At 41.2% G+C, this 12,187-nt stretch overlaps 1 protein-coding gene across 5 annotated transcripts in view; it reads right to left on the bottom strand.

Annotated features, from left to right (window-relative positions):
• Positions 1-12,187, bottom strand: part of LOC143907175 (uncharacterized) — a 568,709-nt gene that overhangs the window by 283,379 nt on the left and 273,143 nt on the right. The gene's annotated exons all lie outside the window — the stretch shown is intronic.

Genomic DNA, 12,187 nt, shown 5'->3' with positions numbered 1-12,187 from the left:
TAAATTATTTAAAAAAAAACAATCTTACAGCTTCAAAAATGCTTTAAACGTGCGAGCGTTTAAAATGTACTCATATTTTCGCAAACTCAGCTTAAACGCAATATACTCGGACTCATTTAAGCTCATGGCTTTCTTATTTAGATCATCCTCTTTCTCAAAATTTGTATACTAAATAATTAATAAGTTAAAGAGTATGCGGCATATTCTCATGCTAGACCATCGAAGTTGCGATAAACAATAAACTAAAATATGAAAATAGAGGAAAGAAAGGTGGAAAAGAGTAGGCGAGACAGAAACTGGTTATGTTTTTCACTAATGCGTCCTTCGGCGGTAAAACATCGAAGGGATCGTCCTGAGAACGTTCAATGCATGAGCGCACATTAGTGCGTACACGTTGCACCTCGAGTCTTAATGCCTTTAATTGTTGCCTAGGTGCGTAGTTAGCGGCTGGTTAACTATACTGATTACGCCCGATACATTTCTTATGTCGACGTTAGCGGCCGGTAACGTGCCCGGGAAAAGCGTTCGTGTGTGTCGTCTGGAAAAACCCTGGAGGCGATGCACCTCGGTATTCGAATAAAACGCGCTTCCTTTCCGTGCTTATGGTCTTGATAGATGTTTGTCGGCAGACTTAATTTATACAGACAATTTCCAGATTACAACGCAGTCAAGTTCACGTGCGTGTGTATGAGAAATGATTGAAAAAATAATAAAACCCACTATCCATGCCAAAGCGAGCTTATGTATGTTTAAAGTTGCTATCTGTCTCAATAATTACGATCTCGTTAAACATTCGAAATATCTCGTGCGAGACGTTTGCGTAAAACTGTTTTAAAAGTTGCACGTGTCTGTGTTGTGTATCGGTGTTACACGTATTTGCCCGAACTATTTCGCGTGTTCGGCTATAGCGAGGTCGAGTTTAATTAAAATCGCATTAATGTGCAAATGGATCCGTAATTGATACGCACTATTCAAATATCAAACAAGTGTCTTTAGCACTGCCAAATGATAAATAGACGAGCGTTGTTGACGCAGCGACGTCAAAAAATACAGAGGTTGATTGCAGATTTATGTATTTAAAAATAATAATCGCGATTATATATATTTTAATCAACTCCTATCTGATAGATTATACCCGCATGAATATACATGCGTATTTGTTGAAGTAAAACATTCTCCGGTATGTTTTCTTTGTTACATTTATCGTCGCAGCCATCGCTCTTGAAAAGGTTCACTATCCTCGGCGAGTAAAAAACACATTCGTGCGCAACACGTGCATGCCCGTAACAGCGTACGCACGTCTGAATTATATCGTGAGTGAAATTTGGCAAGGAAGCAAGTGGAATGTTTCGACACCACGATGTGGAACAACGTTCTCTTAAGAGTGACTACATACCGTTTCCCGGATCAACGATAAGCAACACGAACGCACGCCCGTGCATGTATACACGCGCGCCAACACGATGTCGTTAAAATAAAGGATGAATCTCCGATGCCGAGGTCGACCCGTTTCGTTAATTCGTAAGTTACACGCCGAGCGTTACGGTCCGACTTCCTTTTTCGTACGACGCAGGAGAATCGGCATTTTTCTTGCTTTAAAGGTGAAGATGGCGACGTGGCATTAAAATACAATGGCTGACACAGTGTGAGCGCGCTCGGCTCGTAAATAACTCTAATCGGGATCGCTAATTACAGATTACAGTTTGCGCACACGTCTACACGCTACTGTTCCTATTCTTAATGCGCGGGCAAAAACTTCCAAGATAATGTTAGATTTAGAATAAAAAAAAAAGATTTTTAACTAATGGGAATTCGAAAACTTTTCACACAATATTACAGTTAATAAAATTTCTCAGTATATAATTTAATTTCTTAATATATAATGCAATAAATCAATGCACTATAGCATGTAAGTTACGTGATTTTTGTTTTCATGCAAACGTACGTAAAAAAATACATTTAAGATTTGTTTTAGCCCAATGTAGAGAGAGAGAGAAAGAGAGAAAAAGAGAGAAAGAGAGAGTAACGTTTAGCTATATATGCGTAAAAGTATAGTGCTTTACCGTCTGTGTCCATCTAAAAGTGCATGATGTAGATAGGAAAATTAATTACAATAAACTTAACAGTAATGAGAGAGCAAAAGGAGAATGCATAGCACCGTACTCCTTATACGGCATGCGCCCACAGTCGTTTCGTGAAATGATCGGCCATGTAACGTCACGGCGTTTTGTTAGAGCTATAATAATTCACTTACTATTAGTTTACTACAAAGAAAAAACAACGAGCTTCTATGTTTATTCGGACTTAGATATTAAATGTAAACCACATGGTATATAACACATAAATTGTTACACTAATCTATTATTACATCCACATATGTTTCAGTTGCATGATATTACATTCAATATGGATATTGAATTTTATATGTGTTACATATTTTATATAAATAGATATAAAATTTATACTGTAGAATTATAGATAATTGGTTCTATAATTCTATAAAAGTATGAATTATATATATAATATAGAACTATAGAATGTATCTATAATAAATTAATATAATCGAAAAATTGGTTATGTAGTGTACAAGTATATTATATTACGTATTGCAAAAAGTTATCTTTTAAATTTCAGAATAAAAGTTGTATGGTAAAGAAAGTTATGTTTGCAACATAATTCAAAAATCACATAACAGCTGATCAATCGCAATAAGTATCAAGCCTGGAATTAAATACTTTTCAAGGGATATTCAATATATGTATAATTATAACTAAAAGTTCTAACTGTTTCGGTATTGTTCTAATGTCATATGTAAGAACTAGGTGCCGCTATACGAAAACCACGCGAAAAGGCAAAATAGAGGGTAGAAAGGAAGACGTTCAGACAACGGTGCAATAGAATACGGCGCAATATTCCAAGACAAATCAAAGTAGGCATCCACCGAATGCTCCCGGGTGCAAAATGCAGATAGAACAGAATAGACGGAGCGCGGTATTCGCTCGCGGGTTAATGAGAACGGTTTCAAGTCCCGTTATAGAAGCGGCGACGTCTGCACAGAAACAGCCTGTAGGAAATCGCAGAGGTGCGCAGTGAGTCATCGTAGATGCCAGTGCCAAAACAACTACTATTTTCCGTTTTCTTTTCCATTATATATTTTTCTTCATTTTTTCTATCTTTTCTAATAATAATATAAATATTTCCAGTATAATAAAGCTTCACATAAGACTCTGCTAATCAAAATTATGTAAGATTGCACAAGACCCTTAATTTAAAAAATGTGTAAATAGAGATTTCTGGCGGTGAAAAATAATGATTGTATAACTTTGAAGCATAAAGATACACTACTTAGCATGACAGAAACAAATGAGAATCATGCACAGGGGCTCCAGTATTAAAATGAAATAACTCTTGCAACCGCGGAAGTCATTAAGTATGCGTAATACCTCACGGTGGAGCCGTAGGGAAAAATTCCAGATTGTAAACATCGATTTAAATTAATTTCGCATATTAAACATACTTATCATTGGAGAGTACACCATTGGAGAAATTTTTTCCTTTACCTCTCTTATTATTATATCATTTTTCGCAAACTATCACGATGTAGAAGAAACGTATAGCAAAATGAATGTCAATATTTAAAAATAAAATAAAATTTTCAGAATTAATTTCTGAAACGTACATATATACATCAAATTATTAATACATGGCTTTTGATCTTAAGCCTTTCGTCGCACGTCGGCATTTAATCCCCAAATTTAATCCCCGATTAATTGCCGCTGCTCGCGCAATCATCCATTACGCGTGGCTCGTCCGCTGAATAATGTGTTAGCCAAACGGCCAAAAGCAATGTGCAAAATAATCTCTTGCCGGCGTGCCAACGGTCAAATTCCATTCCCGTCAACGAAGGATTAATTATCGGTGCGTAATACGGTTCATCTAAGCCGGCCCTGAGGTTTACGCCGCGGTTTGAAATCACGGCGTTTACAAAGTGTCGGCGATAAACCTCTTGCGGACAAGGTGGTGGGACGCGAACGCTGCCGAGAAACAGCAGCCGAGGGTTACGTCAGACGGAGGAGGTGAGAGAGAGGGATGGATCGGTCGATTAAACGCGAGACCGCCGAAATTCCGTATCAATTCGTCTATCGGTCGAGCTTCGTGATTTTTGAAGGGTGAGCCAGGCACATTCCGCGGCGCGCCGAGCGTTTGATAGCGAACACCCTCTCATGAGGTGTCCTTTCGGAAGCAAGTCAAAGTGTCTCGTTCCATTTAAGTGACTGAAATTGTACGCCGAATCAAGAAAACTTTCTTGAACTCACGATGTTTCTTCGAAACGTTCGATTAATTATTAAATGTATTTTTCAAATTAAAAAATCCCTATTTTATTTTAGAAATATTATAAATACTTAATTTATTATATTATGATATTCTAAAAGAGAAATCGACAAGTAAAATATAATTACAGTGAGGACAAAGTGAATGCATTAAATATGATGAATACAGGATCTTGACGTGCCTTAAAGCCAGATTAGACCGAGCTACGAAGAAGCGTTTGCCATCGACTCGTCCACTTCCTCCCCATTTCCGACAATTGTCACGAACGAATGGGTATCCTCGGGAAATGAGAAAGATAATAAAGGAGCGTGACGTAAAATAAAATGTAAATATAGGCATGGAGGGATGGAGGGAAGATAGGGCACTGGAGAGACGATGGAAAGAGGTGTAGAACGAAAGATGAGATGGAAAAAAAGAAAGATAAAAAAATGACGAAAGAAAGACGGGAGGAGAGAGGACGGAAAAACGCATCGACCAATAGTGCCCGCAGGCAGGCAACCCAAGAGCCGACCACTTATCTGTAGGAGCAACATCAGAGAAGCTCTTGGCTGGTTGGTTGGTTGGTTGGCAGAAGGCAAAGAAGTGCCTGGCGTGAGGAGGACGCCGAACCAAAGTGGAGTGTGCAAGAGATACGAAAAAGATGGGCTGGGGTGGGATAGGGCAAGTGGGTGGGTTAACGGGAGAAAGGGAGAAGGGGGCAAATGATACCTCCTTAGGCAATTTTAATTTTGCAGGAATCACTGTTGGGGCTAATAAGAATAAAGAGATCTCCGCTTTCTTTCTCCTTTCCTCTCTTGCTTCTCCTTCTTTATCATCTTTTTCTTCCCTTTCACTTCCCCTCTGACCGGTCGAGCGAGGTACATCGTCAGCCACCAGCGACATTATACGACCGTGTCGACGACCCGTGTACGAAACCGCGTCTATGTTTGATTTTCTTTCCTCTGGTTTTGCGTCTTTAATTCCTTTTTTCTTCTTATTTTTCTGTCTGTTCAAACTATTTCTGAAAAGATATATATATATATATATTATATATATTATATATACTATATATATATTATATATTATATATATATGAGAGAGATATATATATTATATTTTATATTTTAATATTTATTTCAGAAAGAGATTAAAACATGTATATATTCTGTGTATGTGCTCCTAGAACAAGTTTTGCTACATCGAAAATCTTTGTATTTAACGATCTAACATAGCTAAAAGCTCTAAACTTCGGATTGTAATGATCACACATCCAGAATTTAGGATCAAAGTTCACGCGACAACCGAGCGAAGCCACGCGAGTCCTATCGTCGCGCCGAGTGAAGCGGAGAGGGCAAGCTGAGAGCTGTCAGAAGCATGTACGCGCGAATAGAACGATGATTTTGTTCCGGATCAAACCGTCCTGAAGCCCGAGAGGGATGGGAGACGGGCAGGGGAAGGAGCAGCACGCGAAAGGGTTAAAGTGTGCGGAGGCAGGGCGACATCGGTCGTGGTATGAGGAAGATTCACGAAGAAGGGCGACGAGAAACGACGCGGCAACGCGGGAGTCCGGGAGTTGAGAAGGAAGAGGGTGAAGAGGGTAAGTAGTCTGCCGGTGGGAGCGACTGTACCGCGGAAAGAGGAGCGGGGGTAGGAGACATATTTATTTGACATGCGACGCGACTGCACCCGAGTTTCATTAATTGAAGATCGCAAGAATGAGCATGGCAGACAGCGCCGGGACAGACACACACCGTATGTGCACACGTACGTGCCTCGCGTTCTCCGTCGCGCCCTCGATCCCTTATCCCCTATTTCCCCTCCTGCCCGCTGCTGCCCCTCGTACCCTTCCGATGCCCCGACTACTCCCCTCTCTCCTACTATACACATGCTCGCGAAAACGGCGGCAAATGAGGACTCGTCGTTTCTCTGACATTTGAGCATTCAAGTTCGTCTCGATCTAGGCCGCAGAGAAATCCGCCCCTCTCACCTCACCTCGCTCACCCTTTTTCTCATCCCGCTGCACCCCCGGCTGTTACCTCTCATTCCCCCTTCCCTTTCTCTTATATGAGTCCCACGAAAGCCTCCATCTATCCTGTCCTACGGGTTTCGCTTCAAGTCGGATCTTCTTTCCATACTGTTCGTCCTCTTCGGATGAATTTAACGGATGACAGCTGATACGAGACTGTCACGAGTGGTAAGCGTACGGTTGGCTGCAGGCTGTTCGTTTCTTTTTTCTTCTTTTCAATCTTCCTCCCTCTTTCTCTCTGTCAGTATTTCTTCATCTGATCCTTCCTCGACTTTGCGCTTTTTTACACTAACCCGTGCTTCGCTCCATCTTCGTCGCTGAGACGATGTCATTTATCGCATTTCCAACATATTCGCCTATTCTTCGTCGTTCGACATTATCGTTGTCTTTCTCAATTGCTACAGTTATCCGCGGCATGTCCCGATCGAAAGCCGAAACCGTCAAACTCATTATATCGAACAAGCGGAAATGCGTTTGATTAAATCTTTCTCGGGTCGATGACGTGTTGGTATGAGAGTAAGAAAAGGTGAGAGTGTGGGTGGTAGCTAGGGAGGTAGGATGTGTTAGGGAATGAAAGGTGGAAGGTGGCAGTAGCGACGTGGCGATATCGGAGATGGCGGAAATTTCATTTACCCCTCGTAGAGTTATCTAAGAGCAATACCGGGTGGCCTTAATGAAACATTCAGTCGCGAGAATAGCTCAGCAATCTCGAAGGGTCGCGGGTAAGGCGGGGGAGAGCAAAGCGGGCTTTGCAAGCTGCCCGCTCTGTCGCCCTGATACGAGATAGAGAAACGGAGCGCAACAGCAAAAGGGACGGAGAGGGTGCGAAAGTGAGTGAGAGAGGGTGCGGAGAGGAATGGGTCTGATTCCCGGCAATGCAATTGCACGTTTAAAGTGGCGTTCTCCCGTTTATTTCGACGTTAAACGTTCATCCCTTCCCTCACTGTGTTGGGTTTTCATTTCAGTCCGGGTCAAAATCGACCTAAGACTCTCTAGCCGTCATACTTGCGTGTGAGAATCTTGATGAAAATCGATAATTCTTACTTTCAAGTGAGATAAAATTAAGTAATTAAGAATTCAAAAAAAAATTCTGTTTTATCATTAAAATTGACAAAAGTCTTATAAATCCTAAATAAATGCGAAAACGACTTATTCATAATTGAATAGAACTGGTGAACGTAATACCCGCTAAAGCGTGTCCATTTGGTGAACAGTATAATTCTCGTCGCAACTTCGACAAACGCCTGATTAAAGCACGTTCCAAAGTGCGTTAAGGAGCAAAAAGGGGATACGCCGAATAATCGCAAATGTAGATATCATTGCTCATTAGTCCGCACGAAAGAGTGAGCTTCAGCCCTTGTTATACCGGCCTCGGCTACATAGGAATAGGAGCACCACGGCCGCCGGCGAAAACAGAAGCCGGAAATAACGACCCGCGCAATTATTCCATAATGTAGTCCGCATAGCTGAACTCCGAAGAAAATTAGAGGGGTGGCCCGGGCTCGACCAGAGGAACGAACGAACGAGAGTTCGGCGTACGTGAACGCGACGAGCGGGAGACAAGGACAATTGGTGAGCGATGGCAGAGCGAGAGGAGTCGCAATAGAGAGCCCGGGCACAACTTTCCCGTTTTATCTCTCAATTCGCATTCCCGGAGACAATGAATGCTCAAACTACAAGCCCGTAAAACCGAGCCTATCTAACGGTGCGTCTCCTGTGATTAAAACGTTACCTACATGTCCTCATCTGAACTCCGTTAGAACAGTCAAATACTATCTTCCGAGTACCTATTTCTTTAAATAGATCCTTTGGTCATTCGTGACTTTGTTAACACACGTAAATTATGTGCGTTATGTGTATTCAAATAATTCTTAATTTAAAATGTTTGTGATTCTGTTAATAAAAAATAAACTAAAATAAAAAAAATTAAGTATATTACACACGCGCTGATCATATAAATATAGCATTGCCTTTTCGATTCTTAAGGTCAGTATAATTTTTATGTGAAAGATAAGAAAATAAATATCACTGTGTGTCTTTCGCACATTGCGTGATTTTCAATTTTCTTCTCCATATCGCAAATACCTGAAACTTCTTTGCAAGATTTTAATTCTCGAATTGTCAAATATGGTACGTTTTATCAATATTAGACGAGATTTCGAAATCCCTATCAAATAAGAAAGATTTTCGCGATTGCAGATTCGTCATTCGCTCTACAAGCTATAAATGAAGAGCAAGCGCCGCTAAGGAAATTCGTTTCGCGCGATGCACTGCCACGTTAACTTCGGAAAGCTCCAATTAGGCGACACCGACGCACCGCGGCAATGCGAACATACACATTACCGAGAAACGACGAGATAGGGTTGCGAAGGGTAAGAGCGCAATGTAGCACCTATCGAAGTGTCCTAGGATCCGTCCTTTTGAGGCGAGTCCGACGTGTCACTTTAATCCAACCGTGTAATTACGCGCGTCAACAACGTATCCAGCGTGTTCCATTCGCAAGTATACGAATAAAGGTAAAGCCGGTCGACCGGAGGATGACGAACGGAAGCGGTAAATTGAGAATGAATCGCGGAAAAGGCGCAATTTGATTTTAATCTACGATGTCTCACTAATAGAGATGGTCAACACCTGCGATACTAATGGACCGCAAAGTGCGTCGAGCTTTGCGTGAATTGAAGCACATTGCGTTAAAAATACAGTCATAGACGATCGCCTTTTAATTATCTTACTAAGAAACGCGATACTAATTGTAAGATTTTATTCAGTCAACATTGAAAAAAAAAACAGCATAGGCATATAATTAAATTGAAAATCTGTGAAAAGGTTCCATTTATCCAAGATATAAAGTTACGAGCAATAAGGAATATAACGTAAAAAATATATTAATTTAAATTGTTTCGCTAAGTAAATATAATTGAAACATATTGCGATATTACAATAATATTTAAGAATATTACTTGATTAAAACGTCAAAAATTAATATATGTATATGTAAAACATTCGCTCAGATAACCGGTAGCTCACAACAGCTTGAACAAATTTAAGACGATCATCTGCCATTATATCTGACTCGACTTCGTTAGACAGTCATCGCGCGGCTCTGCAAGGTAAGCTCTCGCATACCCGACACCGTTGGTGCGTCGTCACGATCATCATCCTGCGCGTATCCGCCATCATCGCCCAAGTCCTCGTTCTCGATGCAAATTAACTCGTTTACTCGAAATTCCCTCGCGCATCCCGCACCGGCCGGCGTGGCGTTTCTCGGCAGTTTTATTTTTCTCCCTCGCGTGTCTTGTCCTCCGGTTTATTTTCCTCTCAGCCCAGCGAAGAAGTAGCGCGGTAAGCCGAGGTGCGCCCTCGAAATCACGCCGCTTTGATGTGTACCTTTAACTATTTCTTTTCCTCGCCCGCGTCGTCGACTTCAACGGTCGAGTATAAGCCGAACAGCGCAAAGGCGTCGAGAGTAAGAAGGTGACCGAGACGAGCTTCAATTTGGATGCATGTGCACTATGCATTATACTGAACAACTATTACTTTGATATAACGACACAGATATCACGATCGTAATTACCGATATTTTTCTTCAGCTATCAGCATTCATGGCTGTACCATTACGCGGCGAAAAAAAGATTAAAAACTAAGAAAATACGAGAAAAGCAAATATTGATCTTAATTTGATAAAGATGAAAAAATAGTATTTTAAATTAATTGCAAAATTATGTTACAAAGATTATACTTCGGGTTATATACATTCTTAAAAATTTTTAAACGTAACTTTTAGGTGCATAATAATTTGTGTACTGTTAATCTAATTCATATTAAATCTACTTTTTGTATAAATCTATAAAGTTTTGATCAAGTATTATATCTCGATGTGCACCCTGTTACAATCTTTTAATCAAAATTGCAATTACATATAAACATACGCATATAATAAACCATATAGCTCGTAATCTCACGTCACGATCCTCCTACTCGTAATACGCTAAGTAGTCTTTCGCGAACGATCTCCTCGCACACGTGGGGCCATTATCAAAGATTCCACGTTTTTAAAACAGAGACGATTACAGTTCCTGCATCAGATGCCACGCCGACATTTCAGTTACAATTCGTCCCCCGTTTCCTTTTCGATGAACCGCGTACGGAGTCGGCGTTTGAAATATACAAGTGCCTTCGAAGGACCATATAGAGGGGCTGCATTTAGAGCAGTCAGCGAACGTGGTTGTGCGAGTGTCGCGACGCGTCGCGAGAGAAATGTTGCGCGGCGTTGTCTATAAATGGACGTATAGATGGATATGCAAGTATACACGCGACGACGAAATCAACCCTCAGAACGTGACTCTATATAGAACGGCACAATCGACGACTCTTTAAAAGAATGTGCCCATACGGATCTGGATTTGCGCCACCCCTAGGACACACGCCACCCTCAACGCTCCGCACGCACCGGAAGACAAAACAGTAAATCTTCATTCTGCCGCGTCTCGACACACACCGAGCCTTCCCGCCCCCTCATTCTTTCTGCAGCCTATCCTACTCTCTCTCCCTTTCTTCCGCAGTCTCTTCCCCGTTTCCAAGGCCTAATGCAGCTCACAATTCGCGATCACAATTTTCAATTTCCGCCGACTTTTCAATTAGACTAAGAGGTGCCGCTATACCGACTCGAGGAACGCGGCGCAGCTCCTTCGCGACTCGTTCCCTAACACGGGGATGTCGCACCGGCACGATATCGCGAATTGAAAACCGAGGGATCCCACTCTACTCTCTCTGCCACCTCGAGTTTCTCTCACGTCCGGCTAACCGAACCGCGTCGATGCGACGCCGACGCCCGCCACGACTGGAAAAAAGCGACGTCTCAAAGTAACGTTCGCGCCTTAAGAATACAAAGAACATCTTTTCGGTAAAAGATTCAGCGTCATTATTAATAAGACTATTCCGTTTTTTAAATAATAATAATATTACGCGCCGCAATAAAAAAAAATAAACCGTTTCTCAATTATGTCTTTAACAGAGACAGAAATGCGAATTTGTTTTGACGTATCATCTTTTATAAAAAAGTATTCAATCATTGAGTGTCATGTAAAAATCTTTACGTCAGCATTATATTTCAGTACGTAAATAATATGCATGAGAAATGAAATATTATAAAAGAATTACGTCTTTTTCTAACAATTATTAAACATTATATCAAAGTTTTTGTAATGTCAGAACACTTTACCTACATTGATCATCATTTTAAATAAAAATTTTGATATGTTTAATAATTGTTATTCAAGAATCCAGCCTCTGCTTCAACAACTATTTCTTTGAATTAAAATCTCTGCTTATGTGACAGGTGTATATATTAAGCTAGATATTTTGAATATTTAAAATATTCACTTGCCAGGAAAGCCTATAGCAATCCTTACTTTGCCAAGATTACGTATTTTTCAACGGGTATGGGTCCCCACTCCTTGCAAGACTCGGTCACAAAAACCACTCTCTCGTACTACTTTATAGTTCCTTAAAAGCCGACTAACATTTGCAGACGTGCGTCACTCGATATCGTGGTTTTTGTCAGGCGCGTGGTACACGCGTGCACGCACACGCGTTGTGCGTACGCGTGTGTAATACGTGCTGGTCGTTGAAGCGTCGTTACCAACGCCGTACGTGTGACACACCTCGGCGACAGCTAATGCATTTTTACGGGGGTTAAAATCATTTATAAGCTATAAATGGGGATTATCGTTGCGACGGTGCCCCCTTACGTACCAATAAAACCACACTTTGTCCGGGCTAGACACGACCAGCCACTCCGGCGTCTCACTCATACGGCCTGCTTTTATCTCTTATTTACAACTCTTTTAT

Source organism: Temnothorax americanus, unplaced genomic scaffold, assembly GCF_048541705.1.
Source record: "Temnothorax americanus isolate GAGA-0224 unplaced genomic scaffold, ASM4854170v1 Scaffold8, whole genome shotgun sequence".
Classification (NCBI taxonomy): domain Eukaryota; kingdom Metazoa; phylum Arthropoda; class Insecta; order Hymenoptera; family Formicidae; genus Temnothorax; species Temnothorax americanus.
This window is presented reverse-complemented; position numbering and strand designations above follow the sequence as displayed.